The sequence below is a fragment of the Lepisma saccharinum genome, chromosome 21 (genome assembly GCF_977018435.1).
Source record: "Lepisma saccharinum chromosome 21, izLepSacc3.1, whole genome shotgun sequence".
In the NCBI taxonomy this organism is placed as follows: Eukaryota; Metazoa; Arthropoda; class Insecta; order Zygentoma; family Lepismatidae; genus Lepisma; species Lepisma saccharinum.
The window spans coordinates 63,864,113-63,876,300 of record NC_139249.1 but is presented as its reverse complement, the minus strand read 5'-3'; positions in this window follow the sequence as shown (position 1 = coordinate 63,876,300).

Here is a 12,188-nt window from a genome sequence, read left to right as displayed (position 1 = left end):
CATATTTCAGAACATTTGTCAACATATAGATACTCTATATTGGAGCAATAACTTCATGTTCGCGTGTGACCGAAAGAGTTGGGTGACCTTCTTGCGAATGGCTGACATATTTTAAACACACTCCCATTGCTTCTTGCGATATTGAACGCAGTTTTAGTAAATATGTATAAATCCATCTTAAGAGATAACAGAAGGAAATTCATGTTCGATCACTTCGAACTTGCAACAATTTTTTGTTTTTCATTGTTTCGGAAACAGAAAACGAAAACACATCCTGTGTTGTTTTACAATTAATGTCAATGTAAGCGTACTGCATTTTATGTATATTGTGTAGTGTCTTATATTATTAAAGAGCTAAATTTCTCCACTTTTAACTCGATATTTTGGTGAAAATAACTAAATATGTATTTACATATTTAGCATATTTTTAGTACATATAAATCCGTTCCCTGATCATTACTACTTTATCTTACTGAAGTGGTCTTGCTAAATGCAGAATTGGTGAATCTACACATTAGAAAAACCCTAATTTATTGTAAATAAAAAACTGTGGTTTAAATTTTCTCAGGAACCACGACATTCCTGTCTGACAATGATGCATGTCTGTGTTGAAGAGTGGTGTACGTGTATATTGTTCAGCTGAAATTTCACACATGTAAATATTGTAATTTTTTGCGTAAAGTAACCATATCTTGTTACATTTTGAGAGAAAGTAATTCTAGTGTATTTAAAGGAGGGCGAGCTAATTTGAGCCACCATCTCCGAAATTTAAACGAACTTACCATATATATACTCGAAATGGACCGGAATTTTTTAATAGTGCATATTTATACCATTCATTTAAGCTTCCAAATCTATGTGGAAATGCGTACAGTGGAACTGCAACCAGCACACTATCTGCAGTATTTTCTTTTTTCTTGAATTAGCATTTTTCAGTTCCTTTTTGTCGTCCTTTCTTCTTTGGCCCGATTAATCCACGAGTAAAATTAGAAATCAGTCAAACAATAAAAGCGATTCTTGATCACACGCAATATAACAACATAGAAATATCTTCACTTGCACGAATTGCTTTCTTAATAAATTATTAAGTCAACGTATTGAAGATATGTACATTTAATTCATTTTTCCCCTATTGGGCTAAATTTTAAAAACAAGAAAATTCCAGAAGTTTCGTGTGCAATGTATATTATTTGATGGTTAGGTAAATATTTTAATATAACCTATTATTAATTTTATACAGCGCGTCAGTTTACTAAAATATAGTCGTTAATCTCGCACTGTAGTAATCAGAGACAAAAAATACAGCGTTCCATTTCGTGAAAATTTCCATTTCGAGCCCTGGTATGTACAGTGGGATCCATGAGTATTGCCGTGCAAATCGTCCATCACCATGTTCGTGCACTTTATTTGACCCAATAAGAGCTTCAAGAATTAAAAGAAAACTCAAAACAAGCTGTTGACAACTTCTGCACCAGCATACATAAATATCCATAGCTTAAAAACACATAGGATGTAAGCAAAAATTAATGGAAAATAGCCATGGACAATTTGCACGGTAATAGGTAATACTCATGGATCCCACTGTGCCTAGTAGTATGTAGTAAAGCTTTAATTAATCGTGAAGTCTGGCAGGAAACAAATAATAATTTGACAGCGAAGAGAAATTAATCCCCTGTCTTCTCATGAAAACATAAATATACCACTGTTTATTGTAATATACTGTCAGAAATTTCAGGAAACTGGAAGACAATACTCTTGTTATTTCTTACACACACAATCTTCATCTCTTTATACCAGTCCTAGTGGCTGATAAATACACGAATATGAATAATTTTGTGACTAGTGAATCAAAAACATATACATGACAATGGAAAAGTATTGTCTGTGTTGGGGGAGTGTTTCAAAGCCCTGTATACATGGCTTATGTAAGTAAGGTTTATAACGATCTCAATGTATAGACTATGTTGTAAATAGTATGTTCAAACATATTTTACAGTGCAAAGCTCATACATATAACTGTCATTACAAGGGTATTTATCATTTGACAAACTTAACGTAAATAATGTGAAATTATAATAATTTCTGCAATTTTCTGAGTAATGTTTAGTTCAAGTGTCTTACTGTGATAAAAAGGATTTCAATGTGAAGTGTAAATATTGTAAAAATACTGTATAATTTATTATTTTTACACCTCAAGGCATTTTTGTAAGTCGAGTGAATAAATATTTGTGTAAAATATTTACACGTGTTTCAATGGTTATTTACACGAAGTGATAAGTGCCCTATGTAGAGCAGGCCTCTGGGGTGGGCAACTAGAGTACCCCTAGGGCTGATTTTTCGTGATTTTTCCGTGGCTAGTGTACATATGTAATTAAAGGCGATACAATATGTGGGACATAATGTTTTAATACGGATGTATAATAACTGCAGGGTGATATTTGATATTTGACAGGGGGATGAATAGGAGGAATCCCCCTTCTGGATTCTTTGATCCTTCCCTCTGGTTGAAAATTTTTATCCCCGGGGAGAATATTATTTGGGGGAAATTAATTACAAATTACTGTTTATAAATGGGTATATTGAGATTAAGAAATATAGGCATGAAAGGAATATGTGATTGGAACATCTACTTTGTTCCACTAAGATAATCGAGATGATGAGAATTAGTGAAGAATAAGTAATGAAATAGATGAGTGAACAAATAGAGTGCTCTTTACATTTGACAGATTTAGCAGCAGGTACAGTGGCATGTGCCCACGAGAGAGAAAAGTTTTAAGAAAAAAGGTAATGTTATCATAGTACCCCTACAAACAAATGAAGATCGAGCAACATAAAACAGAATGTTTCAATAATATCCATTTCCAGACTGCCAAAGAATAAAATAAAATTTAAAACAAAGAGGCTAATCAGTTCTGGGTTCTCGCGAAAATAATTATCCTTTCTTTGCTTTTGAATCTCTATTTTTCCATTCCGCATATTCAATTTCGACTTTCGGGTTACGTTAGCTTGGATCGATTAAGGGGTAATATAATCATCTGCCGTGGGGATAACACTCATTCCGAACAAGTGAAGGAAATAAGACTTTTTCGACTCAGTTATTAAATTATTGCTTTTTTTCCATCAAATATAATCTCACCGGTGGCTCAGTCGGAGGGCGGCCCCTGTGGCGGAGTGGTTTGCACATCGCGCTACGACGCCAGGGGTCCCGGGTTCGATTCCCGGCTCGGCCATGGATGTTTGTGATTGTCTGTCCTGAAAAGTCTTGAAATTGAAATATGAATGAAATGATATGAGTGAATGAAGTGTGATGGGGGAAGCTTCCGCATAGGGGCTTTCCTTTAAAAAAAAAAAAAAAAAAAAAAAAGTCGGTAACGCGTCTGACTACCATGCTCAAGGTCCCGGGTTCGATCCCCGGCCGGTTCAAATTCGGGAACTTTTCTAACGATGGAAGCGGCCCCGGCGCCCACCCAGCGTCGAATAACATGGGTACCTGGGGGAAACTCTGGGGGGTAAAGGCGGTCAGGGGCGTGATGCTGATCACATCACCCCACTCACGACCGGATCAAGAAAGTGTGGGGCGTTACCCACACACCCCCTATACGCCTTCATGGCGTGGTGCTATGCACAGGGGAACACTTTACCTTTACTTTTAATAATTTTGTTACTTCGACTGTGAAACTGGATACTTTAATGCATTAGTTTTTACAGTCAAAGCTCTTCTGCAAAGTCCCTTTCGTTTGATTCGGAAAGTCACAAAATTTCCTGCATGCAGTGAAAACGTTTGCTAGTAAACAACACTGCAGGGCGCTGTTTTCCGGGGTTTTACATCGGATGTTACCGCCTCCAAAGTTGGACTTATCAAGCGAGTGTGTTAGTTTATCTGAACAAAAGTGTCATACCACAGGTCGCCACTGAAACCTAAGAAGCCAAAAGAAACTAGAGCGAAACTTTCACTGTTTTCCATCCTCGAAATCTATCTATCTTCTATCTATATAATAATGGATGCATGTCTGTGTGTGGGTGTGCGTGTGTGTGATTGTGTGAGTACGCAGATATATTCTTGTTGGGACCGGCGTATGTTTAAACACCTCTCTTAATGGGAGCAAAAAAATTGTTGGGACTTTTTGCGGTCCCAACAAGGAAAATACCATTTCGAGGCTCCTGAGACCCCTTGTGACATGTACGAAAAGTATTTCGAAGGTACCAAAAATTTCCTATTTGTTCGATTAGTGTGTTAATGTGAGTGTTACACTCTGCCACCTGCAGCTGAAATCTGGAAGCTTCTCGTGTGTGTAAAAGTGTGGTGTTTAATTGCATCTCTTGGAACCAGGAAGTGTTGGTGTGTAAAATCTTGAATCTATTTCGCATGTATTGGTACCGAACATCCCAGTTGGTTGAGGGGCAAGGAAAGGTACGTACGGCGGTCGACGGGATTCCCCGCTCGCCTGGCCGTCTTGTTGCTCCCGAGCTGTCAATGTTGCCAACTTAAAACTTTGGAACCACATATGTTTTTCTATTATCTTCTAACCTTCCAAGTGTAATTGTAATTGATTTGTTTTATTTTACTTCGCTTTTTGTACCACTGTTGGCTAATTTGCGAAGATGGGGATGAGTGATGATATCATGAAATTGATGAATCGACTCCCACAACATCCATGCCCAATCCGGGATTCGAACTCGGGAACCCTGGTGTCGTAGCGCGATGTGATAACCACTCCACCACGGGGGTCGGCTTTAATCCTGCAATCAAACAAAATGCTACAATAGAATTTATTTCTCCAAATGTGACCCTTCTTTATGTGGATATAACAAATTATTAGTTGGGTTTTACTATAATACTGGTAAATACAGATAAATCCATTTGTAAAGCTCATTTTCTTCCATTAATAGGAAACAAAGAGTAGAGTTATCAGATGTTATCAGTAAAAACTCGTTACTTGTCTCCTTTCGGTCATGATGAGGATAAGAATGGAGATTTCTGACCAAAGCGACAAGCGATCCGGCAAAAGGGAGGGGGTGTTCATATCGAAGTGACAAGTGACACGATATCTCTGTCTACAAGCAAGCGTTTTTCTCAAATGTTCAAACAGACCACGGCGACACGCTGCATGAAATTCATGACTTTCAGAAGCGGAAGCCGACAAGCGACACGTTTCGCTTAGAAACAATGATGCAACATTTCGAAACGAAGAAGCACTTCTCGCCTGTTGCTTCCATTTGTCAATATCCTGAATTGGGTCGCCTAGGTCTCTTGTTCGGGCTTTCACAGTGAATGCTTACTTGAAGACTGAAGTGGCTTGTCACTTCGGTATGAACTTCAGTGTCACTTGCAACCGTCGTTTGCTACTTGTTGCCTGTCGCTTCAGCTTAAAATCTCTCTGCGAGAAAACATCAATGCGTAGGCATGACCACCAGACCGAAGCAACACGATAACGTCCCCAGTGCGTGAAACATGCAAGTGGCACGTGTAGTTTGTCGTGTCACATTTGTTCGAAAGTTTAATTTATTTACGAATTTTGGTTTCCAAAGCCATTTATCGCAACGAGGGGTTTCTCACTGAAGTAACAAGCAACCCGTGCAGCATAAAATTATAAACATATATTATTGAGTGTTTCTTTCCAAGTGACACGTGTCGCTTCTCGCTTCGGTTTGGAAGCTTCCCAAGACTCGTACGGGATTCGAACACAGGATCCCTAGTCGTAGAACACGGAGACAAACGTTTATACTTCTCAAAGTTAACTGCTTGATTGCAATCCTTAACTACATTTAATTTCAATGTAGTTCTTTTTTTAACAGTCATGTTTGGCAACACTGATAAGTGAATCGAAGTTTTAACTCTCACCTCTGCAGCCACGGCGAAACCGTGGGCAGAGAGCTGTGGATGTCTTTTTTGCGACGTTGCATGCTACACGTATTTGACGTCTTCTCTACTCGCTCGCTCTGTTTAACGTGCGACTAGAAGAGAGGGGAAACTCACCACCCGACAACGTCGCAGAGGGAACACAATTCGCCTCCCTGCTTGCAGTAAGTTCACCGCGCATTTTCCCCCTGTGTCTGTTGTCACGGTATCTTACACTTGATCTCTCCATTGCGTTATTTTCGCAAAGTAGGAACTGTGTCCTGCTCGTCACTTCGGTTTGCCTGTGTATGTTCAAAGTTCAAATGTTAAAATGTAACATACAAATACTTACGCAGAGATATTCGCATTATTATATGCGTATGATGCATTTTCTTATACATAATTGATTGATTGATTTGGTGTTTTAAGTCCACTTTATGCACAGTAAGGCTAATCGGGACTGGACCTACAGTTTAAAGTTTGGATCCGAACCACTATGAGCTTCCACCGGGTATCGAACCCGGGACCCCTTGATTACAAGGCAACGACGCTACCACTGCGCCATCTTATGCATAAAACAACCGAGAGAACAATGACATGTACATTTGATAATTGTCCCCACCAGAAAACTTTGAGGTAGGGAAAGGAACCTCGAATTGAAGGCATCGATTTCATTCCTTTTTGATAAATTATGCCTGGAAACGACATATTTGCCTTCTATGATCTTAACGAAAATATTAAATCCACTGTAGTAAACATTACTTTCAAGATGGCAAAATAAAATGTAAACGACATAAATACTCTTCCCGTTTCTAAACCTGATAATTTATAACCGCGTATTTGATTGCACTTTATAATTAATAATGCAATGAAGTAAATGGTCACAAAGTATTCAGGTTTAGTGAAAGATAGCGTATTCCTTCCCTCAGTGTGGTCTTTATATAACAATATTTACAAAGTTACAGAAGCAAATGTACTTGAAGGGACAGCGAAGCGTTAGGTAGATTTTATGCCATCAAAATATATGTGGCGACTGCTACAAAAGGTAAAGTTACCCCCTGCGTATGGCACCGTGCCGTGACACCATTCGAGCAAATGACATGGCTCCACACATTCTCGATCTCTGCCGTAGTGAAGGAGACGTGAATGATCAACACCACGCTCTGATGTAATCTAGGGGTCGCGGGTTCGACACGCGATGGAGGCACATGGCACAGTGGTTCGGATCCCACTTTAAACTGTAGGCCCAGTCCCGATTAGCCTTACTGTGAATAAAGTGGACTTAAAATTCCAAATCAATCAATCGATCAAAAACCACGCTCTGATGAAACATTATAAAGGGAAGTCTCCTCATATTCAGTAGATTCGACTCAATTGCAGCTGACCTTCGTGGAGGAAAAGTTAGCACAGTGCGTTACGACGGTACGTGGTTTCAGGTTCGAATCCCGGCCTGCTCATGGGCGTTCCTTTGACTGTGCCCTTCACCAATTTCATCATATTATTACTCATCCTCGTCGTTTGGATTAGCCAAAAATGAAAAAGCGACGCTAAAAATAATCTAATCAAATGTATTCATTTCTTTACCTTCCGGCCTCCATGAGGAAGTAGCTACGAAGCCAGAAGCCCTACTTTTATACCCTGGGTGAGGAATGGATATATCATCGTGTTCGTTCTGATTCCACCATTAATGCTCATTAACGATTAACCTACGACGTAGAAAAACGCTTAAAATTAACGTAAATATACGTTGCATTGTTCTGTCGCTTCATTAATGTGGATCATTTCACTATCCTAGGGGGAAAATGTTAGTTTAGCAACGTAAAGAATATTCACTTTCGAGGCAATCCAAGGCATTGAGAGGCAGTGGTGTAACAAGGAGTGGGCGAAGTGAGCGACCGCACGTGGCCTCGCGTCTAAAGGTGTGTCGCGTCGCATGAGCTTCATACGAAAAATGTTATAAATAGAAGTGGGGGAAAAAACATGGAAAATTGTATTTTCTGTGGGCAATAATATTAAATCATTCTGTATTTATCTGGTTTTAAATTCTTGTTAAACGTTATAATTTGAATGAATACGTCAAATTAGAGGCGTGACATACAGGCAGGCAGGTCTTAAGCTAAGGGGCACGAAATAAGTAAAAAAATATCGTCGTTTTTCTCACGTGAAACAGCAAAAATTAAAGATACCTTGCTTAGACATTTTTACCCATTTATTATTTTATTGAATTAAAAGGCCTTTGTCTTTTATTCTGTTCTTTCTCTTGACCTTGTAATCCCGATTTTAATAAGTTAACAACAAACACCTCCAACTGCCACGAAGCAAGGGCAAGACATTGAAATGCTTGCGTTGTTCCATTCCTTCCTAGAACAGGCCCGTACCCAGGATTTTCTTCAGGAGGTTGGAGACAGATCCGAAAACGTGGAACAAAAGGGAAGATCCGAATTGCTGTTGGATTTATTGAGTTTTCTGACACTTTTGGCTTATCGCGATGATGAGGATGAGTAATGGTATGATAAAATTGATCAAGGAACATTCACAATAGTATATCCATGCCCAACCCTGGATTCGAACCCGGAACACACGGCGTCGTAGCGCGCTGTGCTAAAGGTGGTCATCCCTAGTCGGCGAAATGCTGTTGGGAGTACTGGATGTGACCACCAACGTTATGGTAGTATTGTTGTACTAACTAGTGCTAGCTCGTAGATATAGTGCTAAGTGTACACCCAACTGTATAAGCAAAATGTCCATCTACATTGTATTTTCATTCAGTCTGTTTCCCACAGTGTGATGATGATGATGATGATGGGTTGAAATAGAAACGCCACTACGCAGATGTCAACATCAGCTTCGCATCAAAAGAATTAATAATTAATGATCCCTTCGAACAACACAAGATGTAGAGTAAAGAGAGAATGAAAATGGTGGTGAAAAATTTGCCTATATTATCTTTCCTGGTTGTAGAATTGTAGAGTTGCAATGTAATGATCCAAAGTATCGGGAAAAAATCAATTCGCCGATAACCCCCTCCCACCCATCCGACAATCAGCATTCAGCAACACATTCAGCAACACAATGGTTCAACCAATGAATGAGTAATAATTGTGACAAACAGGTGGAGCAAGGGGCGAAAATCCCGAGGATAGAACGAAATTACATTTACGTTGGGAAGCATCAAACGTGATTTACCTAACAAGCACTGCATACCCAACCCAAAACTTAACAAATTAAAAGTAAAAGCGAGCAAATGTAGAAATATTTTGCAACAGATATTGCGCCATCATTCCCAGCTGAATTGTATCCTTAAACTTCTCTCACAAGTGACTTATCAAAAGTTTCATCTCCACATGATTTTGCAAAACTCTACCTCTCTAATTCTACCTCCCTCTTCAGAGGTATACCATGTTCGATACCCGGTGGAGGCACACAGTGGTTCGAATCTAATTTTAAAACTATAGGTCCTGTCCCATTTAGCCCGATCTGTGAATAAAAGTGAACTTAAAACTATACATTAAAAAAACTCCAGAGATATTCCGATCTCCGCACGGAGTGCTTAGCACAGAGTTTACGAAGTCAATGGTTACGGATCGCATCTCCCCCCTGGACATTGGTGTTCTTTGTGTGTAAGTGTTCCTAAATCAATTTCCTAACTAAATCCTATCATCACTCATCCTCATCGTCGCGATTAGCCGAAGGTGGTAGAAAAGCGATGCAAAGTAACAAAATCAAATCCTTCTAGGGTCACACACACACAAACAACATACATACACTGAAGAAACTGAATAGTAGGGAATGCTTTGACATTTCCTTTCACAAGTATGTGTGTTTTACATTGAAGGCAACTTAAATAATGCTTTGCGATGGGCCCAAGATATGTAGATCCGTCACTGACAGTCATTTGTTTTCTCCTCTCTCTTCCTCCACATTGCTTTTACCCGAGAACCGCCGTGTTGCCAGTTTTCTTCAGTGCTTCGTTGTCAAAAGCTTCAACAACTATAAATATTACATCTCTACTTTCGATGTGTGAGTTACATGATGACACAAATGCTTAGCACTGAATAAAGGCGACGAACATCTGTTCATGAATGCTGAACATTTTGACAACGCAGGGTCAGGATTATATTGTAAAGAGCTGCTTGCGTCACCCACGCTCCGACCGCTCCCTTACTGTTGAAATAACGCACGTAGTGGTTCGGATACCACTTTGAACTGTGGGTCAGCACCGATTAGCCCATCTTTGCATAAAGTAGACTTAGAACTCAAGTTAGCGTGATCACAAGTTCGCTTACCGAACATTTCGGTCTCTTGAAGGCAATTGGGGAGAAATAGAGAAAAAAGATACCAGCAGCAAAGGGATTCGATGTGCTGACCACGTGTCAACTAATAAGGAAGCCAATTAACAGGCCTTTGTTATTCAAGGGCCGTTTCGCCACGGAGTTTATTCATCGTAATTGTTATGGAGATGATTATTTTTATATAAGATGGGGGGGGGGATATTAACAAAACATGCTGTTATTGTGTTTCACGCTAAACGGATGTGACCTCTTTTACTGGGTGATAGACGGGTGATATGACATGCCAGCTGCAAAGTTAGGAAGAGTGGCGTTTAGAACAACGTAGTATTAATTTTGTTCAACTTTCCTTTAAAAAAGTCAAATTTAGGAATAGATGGCATGATCTAGGAGTAGTAAGAAATAACTCATAATCCCCATATGATTTGATTTGATTTGTTGTTTGAAGTCCACTTTATGCACAGTAAGGCTAATCGGGACTGGACCTACAGTTTAAAGTGGGATCCGAACCACTTGTGCTTCCACCGGGTATGGAACCCGGGACCCCTTATAACCCCCCTTATGTTCAAATCCCTTTACTGCATTTGTGTGTACGCCATGCATTTGTGAGTACGCCACTGAATAACGATAACAGGAGCGGGGTGTAATGCATGGCTTTCCTGAAAGAGCCTAAATGTCAACCTCTCTTCCACGTCCTAGACTCAGGGAGGAAGGGGGTTTGCCATTAGGCTATCCTAGACTATAACCTAGGGCCGCACAAAAATGAGACACTGAAGGGACAGAAGTGAGGACCATGGACTATTAACATTTCTTAATGTTGTGATAATGGCAAATTAAAACATGCCAAATCCTTTTACTTGCTTATTTCGTGAACGAAGGACTATCTAGCGCTTAAATAAGTTCTTACACCATGACCTTATTTTCAAAGGTCAAATAGATCATACAAACAATATGTACAACAATATTGCTTGAATATAAACAATTGTTCCTCGAAAAAACGAATGTAAACATTTTGAATGCCAACAATTAAAAGTCAATTGGAGGAATATTGGCGATCAAAATCAACATCATCGTTTACCGGTTCGCGTTCAGTGTGGCTATCGTAATGTAGTGTTGGTTTGTTTTCCTTTAGTGCGTATGCGTTATTAGTGTTGTGTGGCGAAATGTATAATAAATATTATAAATATATTGAAAGTGGCGGTTTTAAAGGAAAACGAAGTTTAATGAATAATTTTTAATCAGATGTATCGACGTTTTGAACTTTACAAGTGTTATTAGTACAGACCATGCAGTTAGTGGAAATCAAGTACCATGACAACAAAATTATTAATAAAAATATCTACAGTGCCCAAAAAAAGGATAGTCCAAATTCTATATATCCCGCTCTGCATGGGCCAAATTTTGCAGACAATCGGGGCTTTCGCGTCTAAGTAGACTCACATTTAGTCTGTTTGTTGCGTACTGCCCATATATTCTTGTTATTGCCCTCGCATGAATTCCAACCTAATCTTAGCGATTGACCAAAAGAGACAAAAGCGAGAAGTAATATTAGTCAAATTAATCTCTAGATAACAGCAGAAAATGGCTGTGCCTTCCTCAAATTGAGGATTCCTATCGCAGATATCCCATATAAAATGAAGGTTAGGATGAATGATGAAACAGATTGTTGGAACAAACACAATTTCATGTCCAGGTTTTCGAGGATGCGAACCTAGGACACCGAGTTTTGTAGCACCCTACGCTAATCGTTCAGCCACAGAGCCGACCTGAAATACTTTGTGCTTGCGGGAGTGATTCTCGAGACGCACACGATATAAGTGGCAAGATGAATAAGAGTTGCATTGGCGCCTTCAAGTCTGCGCTGAGCATTCAACCATATCGGTATCAATACCTCAACTTGATGTTGTGCTCTCAAGGTGAATACTTCCGGTTGTTGTGTTTCTGCCGTCCAACTTACAGATATGTATGTGTAACATAGTGTTAATGACCATGGACATGTGAAAAATGCTAACGTTGGGATAACCGTTAAAATAAAAGAAATGATAATTGCATGATGGTGG